The following is a 6,000-nucleotide window of genomic DNA, read 5'->3' as shown; positions in this document are numbered from 1 at the left end:
ACGCGAAAATTACGGAAATTCTCCGTGAACTGAAACTCTATTGGTTAGAAGGAAGGCGACATTCTTTTCTAGAAAACGCTATTGAGGAAGTTTAGAACAGCGGCATTTGCAAAAAACTGCAGAACCATCCTACTGATGTGTAAGGACCGAGAAGACAACACCAGAGAAATCACGGTTTGTACGCAAGCACACAGAGAGTCGCTATTCCACCACTCAGTTTCCGACTGTGACAGGGAAGGGGTATGCCTGACAGTGGCATACTCAGCTGTGTACCTTATGGTGAGTTGCGCAGTATGTGTGTGTCGATGTAGATACGAATGAAGATGTTTACTAAACTATGTTTAATGCGATTGCATACCTGAGAAAATTGTCTGGTTCAAGGATATCTTACATTGTTTGCACATTCATATTTTCCCATCATAAAACTCATCGATGGTTGTGATCACATGACAAACTGACATCAACAGTAAACTGATGTACGTTTCCGACAAAGCGCTGATATTGAACAGTGTCTCACAGTACTGCATGATTTATTAAACTTCAATCCTCTAAGTTGGTTGGGTTGTGTATCACAATCGCCGGCCGGTGTGGCCGTGCGGTTCTAGGCGCTTCAGTCTGGAACCGCGTGACCGCTACGGTCGCAGGTTCGAATCCTGCCTCGGGCATGGATGTATGTGATGTCCTTAGGTCAGTTAGTTTTAAGTAGTTCTAAGTTATAGGGGACTGATGACCACAGATGTTAAGTCCCATAGGGCTCAGAGCCATTTGAACCATTTTTTAATCACAGTTTCACAGTTTTTTGGGAAGTAAAAATAATTGTTCTTTTCCTCTAGTACTGTTCATTTATACGTATTTTTGAGTACGATCAAGTTATACAGGACATATTATAGAGAAGCTAAAAGTATTTAGCACGTTTTACAATATTATAAAGATATCTTAATTTTTACGTAGCTTTCTATATGATCGTTGCATATCCCCTGTAAATACATTGTGGAATAACGTTGTATATAAAAAAATATTAATTTCCTTTTACAATGGCAAAAATAATGGAACTCTCTAGCAGAATACATTATCTGACATAATGAAATAATACAATTACTTCATTTAATTAAGGTCTAAATCCAAAAGGAATATACTACATAGGATAGGAAACAATAACAAAGAAAAATTAAAAGAGGAAACATAAACTGAACTGTTTACATTTACATTTATACTCCGCAAGCCGCCCAACTTTACGTTCCTACATTTCTTGGCATTCTGCTTCCAATGTATTTTTCTTCTCAGAAGGTAAATTAACATAAAATTCTCTGTGTTGTACATGAAGGTAAATACGAGTACACATACCCAACAACTCCATCCTCTTCTCTGCCGGTTCAGGAAGAAGTTCTTTACATAACAAAGAAAACCTCATAACAGATACAGGAATGTTAACGTGAGTTGATTTTCCCTTTTGTTTGCATCAGAGAATGACTTACTGAAGGTTAAGTGACGTTACGACTAAGACGCAGAGATATTTCATTTGGATCGTCTGCACTGATACTGAACCATGTAACTAGTAATTGCTTCAAGAACATCGACAGCAACAAAGTCGTTCTGGTTCATTTCCTTTGTAATGGAAGATGTACTTAAACAAGCTTAAGATATCACATACTTCCATTCAGAGGAAATCGTGACATCCATAACCCTTCTTTTTCCCCGATTAATACAGAAGTAGGTACCAAGACAGAAAGCTAAGCGTCGAAATAACAAACTGATATTCTACTGTTGTAAAATTTCTCATCCTGCCAAAACAAGGTAGTTGCAAAACTCTTTGTCCAGTTGATGTTTTGAGGAAACTGACGGCCGCACCATGCAAATTATTTTAGTATCAGTTCTTACGTTATAATTCTATGGCCCGTTCTTGCACGTATCATTTTTGACGTATTTTTTCAGCCATGTCTTCACTATCTGTAAAAATATAAGATTATCCAACATTTCTTGGCATTCTGCTTCCAATCGATTTTTCTTCTATGCTTTTATTTAACGATAAAATATCCTTTGGAGTGAAACTTACATTTGTCACGTCCGCCATTTTTTAAAAAAAGTCATACTGTGGCCTTGAGCTGTTGATAAAATATCGTATTTATATCACGAGTACCAGTAGTCTGACCATCATCAAATTCATAAAAGTATTCAAGGCATCATGAATCAAATTCGCTATCGTCAAGTGTGAAAACCATATTATCATATCGAAATACAAGTTTTTTGGTCAGTCTACAAAGTCGTTGTTAACGCTGTGAACAGATTTGTACCACGCAGAGGAGATTGAACAGTTGAACACTGTTTACTGTTCGTGCCAAGGATGGTCACAAAGGTCAGTTTTCATACACTATCTTTGACTCTAGCGGTAAGGTTATAACATTCCAGGCTTATGGTTACCATCCCTGCATTACGTATTATTAGATCAATATTCTTATATCTCCAGCTATATCTAAATTCAATTACTTTTCGATAATAGGAAAAAGGCTTTTAGAAGAATAATAGCAATACCAAACAATAGTAGTTACAATACCTTTGTACCATAAACAATCAAAATCAGATTCAAAAAATTAATATATGGAAAATGTTTAGACAAAAGAATAACATATTTCGTTCTCATCATGTGTAAATGGTGGGAATTAAATCTCGAGCCTAATTAACAAGTATAGATAATTGATCATTTAGCATTGTTAGAATTTTTTCTGCAATTTCAATATTAATGTGATTTTTATGTGTTTAGAGGATGTCTTAAACTTGTTCTACGAAAGTAGGGAATATTATAGAGTGTTTGATAATGTTTTCAAACTATTTCATATTATAAATTAGGTTTTGCATTATTATAACTAGTAGTACATTGTAGGAAGAGTATAAATACTCGGCCTCGAATAATGTTAGGGCAGATGAGTGTTGGACCCACTAGTGGACAGATCCGTGCTACAGTTGAAGTAAGTTCTTGGTGCACGATTTAGGTTTGGATTTGCAATAGAGAAACTAGTGTGTTGGACATTGTCTAAAACAGCATATTAGAACAGTGCAGTATGTAAGGGATCCGTGATCCCACGAACATAGATGCTTGTATCCGACGCCCAGGTCGATAGCAGACAGGAGTCGATTGTCGAGCACTGCAGGAGGCAGTGAGACCGAGTGTCGAGTGCGGAGTAGTATTGGAGAGTGTCGAGCAAGCGGTGGTGGTGGGGAGACAGGCAAGAATGGTGGGCGAGTGAGTTGTAAACGGTAAAATTCACAAGAGTATGACGAGTGAGCACGTCGCCCTGATCGTTTTGGGGTTGACTCTCACTAATACCAATTCGCGAGTAATATGAAACAGAAAGTGACGAGTGCCGAATTACGTGTTTCGCGTCAACTGCGTCGGCCAGCAACAACCATGGATTGCAGTGAGGATTGTTTTGAATGTTAACCATCAGCATTGCGTGTGACGAAGCACTGAAAATCAGCCATCAATAAAAACATATAACCGTAATTAGACGTGTAAGGTGAAGGTAGCAACTGCCTCAGAATTTGTGTGTTAGAAAAAAAAATTATATATATATATATATATATATATATATATATATCAGTTTGTACATCGCTACCTTTGTGGTCCTTAATAATAGACAAACTTTCAATCATTCCACTATTTCGTCTCAGAACAGCTGCACTCAGTTGAAATACCTCCGAAACCAGCAGAAAAACCGATAGCCTTTCTTCCATTAAGCACACGATCATATAATCATAATAATTAACTGTTTGGCGGCTACGATAAATTACACAAAACCCAATAAGGAATTTTAATCGGGGGTGTTTCGTCTTGGCTCCCGGGAAAAGGACAGTTGCAATCTTCGGATCCGCACAATGATTTATTAAGCACCATTTCTGGTTTCAGTGGAATGACTTTTGCAATTATCGGGCAATTTTAGTGATAGAATAATACGGCATTGTCGTTACCGTGACTAAAATTACGGTATTCCAACTAGAAACAGTGTAATATAACATGTATGGTGAAATTAGAAATCGCGGGAAAGAAGCACATTATTTCGACAATTAAGTACAAGAGTGACTGAGAAACAGTAAACAATTTGTTTTTATGAGTTCAAGTGACAAAAGCAGTGTTAATAAACAATATATTGAAGTATGGACACGAGAACCTGCGTGAATTGCTGTAGAATTCATATTCTAAGAAAAGGCGCGTTTGTGCATAATCGCGAGTGAACCAGTCAAAATTCCGTTACGAAAGTATCAGGAGCATATTCTCAACTGTCTTTGTATCCGAAATTATCTTTTGAACGGTGTAAATCGCTCAATTTGATGTGGAGCCATAAACTGTTACTGCATTTGCGAGTGTTGACTGTGGCGTAATTGTTGGATGATGTCACCCAGACTGTGAGCGGCTAGCCAAAGAGTCTGGAGCAGTGAAGAACCTCAACTCGCCGCGACAGCAAGGTTTTGGATAGCGGAGATGTACCACACTGACCAGTGACTACAGCGGAGCCAAGTGGTTGAAGCAGAAACAACGACAACGCGGAGTTCGACATCTAGTGGCGAACCCTCGAAGTATACACCTACCCGCCGATCAGCGAAATACGTGACAGCAGCTCCATCCCGTCGCCAACCACTGGTCTACGAGACTGCTTCAGCGCGATTCGCCGCGGACATAAACAGTGCACAGGGCACCACACCAGCTACAACGACGCTTCGCCTGACAGTGGCCGCGCCGGAGGAGCCAACGCCAACACGACTAGCAGCGCGACTTCAAACGTCAAAACATCGCGACTTCGACAAGCGTCGAGGGGTGAGTGAGGACGGTTTGCTGGCGCGAGACTAATTAGTATTTCACTATCTTCAGAGCGCGGAAGGAACTTCAAATTAAATTTGTCAGTTGCAGAAAATATAAAAACAAATTTTTTAACATTTCTTTGCGAATTTGCTCTGAAGCATGGTATGCTAAAATGCATGTGTTTTCATGCTGTACAGCACAGAATAGTGTCTCATTTGCATTATTTATTGTAAACTACATGTTTATAGGTCTTTTAAGTTGTGTGTATGTTACTTCGAGATTTTGTGTATAAACGCAGTCATTGATGTTTGATCTGGGTAGGCTTATGTAATTTCTGGTGTTCAGTTGAGAGGTCTATTTTGCCAATCTGGGTTAACCTAATGCAGTAAGGATTATTTCGTTATTAGCTAATTAGTGAGTGTTTGGATTACTAGGAGGTTATTTTTTTTTTTTTCTTTTCTTGTCAGTGCATGGTGAATAATTGAGAATGGTTCCTGAACTGAAGGAAAAGGTTGTGGAGGAGGTAATTAGAAAAATGGAGATAGGGCAGGAGGACAAGGATGAGTCAGGAATTGGTAGTAGTGGAATGTCAATGGACAGCCCATTGGGTCATTCAACTGGTTACCCTGAGACACCAGTAAAAGCAATTAGAAAGGAACTGAGTCTTGAGGATGGAGAATTGCAGTCAGTAATACTTAAGATGCTCCAAGAAATCAACAAGCGAATAGAGGGGGTGTCCAAAGGAAATGATGAGATCAAGAAAGGAAATGAAGAAATCAACAAGTGCATAGAAGAGATGTCCAAAGGAATTGACGAAATCAAGAAAGAAAACAAAGAAATCAAGAAAATTATAGCAGAGATGTCCCAAGAAAACCAAGAAAACTTAAGGGAAGGACTGCAAGAATTCTAGGAACAGATGAGAATAACTCTTCAGGAGAGAGATGACAAGCTACAGGTGAATGTAGATCGATTCCGAGAAGAGATGAACGATATGAAAGTAGAGATAATCGGAAAGGCTAAGGGGGGTGTCAGGGAGGTCAAGACTGAGTTGGAGGGGAGAATGAAAGAAATGGAAGCACACCAGAACCAATGGATTGAAGACATGGTACAGGTGCAGCAGCTGTGCCAGGTTAATATTGGTAAATTGGGAAATAGGCAAGTGAAATTGGAGGAGGCTGTGGAACATAGAGTCACAAGTGAGATCAAAC

This window comes from Schistocerca americana, chromosome 2, assembly GCF_021461395.2.
Source record: "Schistocerca americana isolate TAMUIC-IGC-003095 chromosome 2, iqSchAmer2.1, whole genome shotgun sequence".
NCBI lineage: Eukaryota > Metazoa > Arthropoda > Insecta > Orthoptera > Acrididae > Schistocerca > Schistocerca americana.
Note: the sequence above shows the minus strand (reverse complement) of the source record.